This window comes from Antrostomus carolinensis, unplaced genomic scaffold (genome assembly GCF_000700745.2).
Source record: "Antrostomus carolinensis isolate BGI_N321 unplaced genomic scaffold, ASM70074v2 scaffold23478, whole genome shotgun sequence".
In the NCBI taxonomy this organism is placed as follows: Eukaryota; Metazoa; Chordata; class Aves; order Caprimulgiformes; family Caprimulgidae; genus Antrostomus; species Antrostomus carolinensis.
In genome coordinates, this window is record NW_010331287.1 from 51,071 (window position 1) to 51,404 (window position 334).

The window sequence follows — 334 nt, forward strand, 5'->3', positions numbered from 1 at the left end:
TATCTGAAACATTAAAACATTAAAATTATTTTTTTAAGTGCTGTTCTGATAGATCTTGGTGTCACTGTGATAGTTCTCCCTCCATGAGGAGCCCCCACCAGCTCTCCCTCCCAGTGGGGCACCACATGGCCCTCTCCCTGCACCCCCAAGCAGGGGTCCTGCTCCAGCTCCCTGTGCCCGATGGCAGTAACTGGGGGGCTCGCTGGCTGCTGCTGGGACCCCCACCCCTGGTTCTGGCAGTGGCCATGTCCATGCAGGGACTGGCGCGTGGCACCACTGCACCGCAGCAGCTTGGGAACTGCCTGTGGGTCACACTGCATCTCTTGCGAAAACG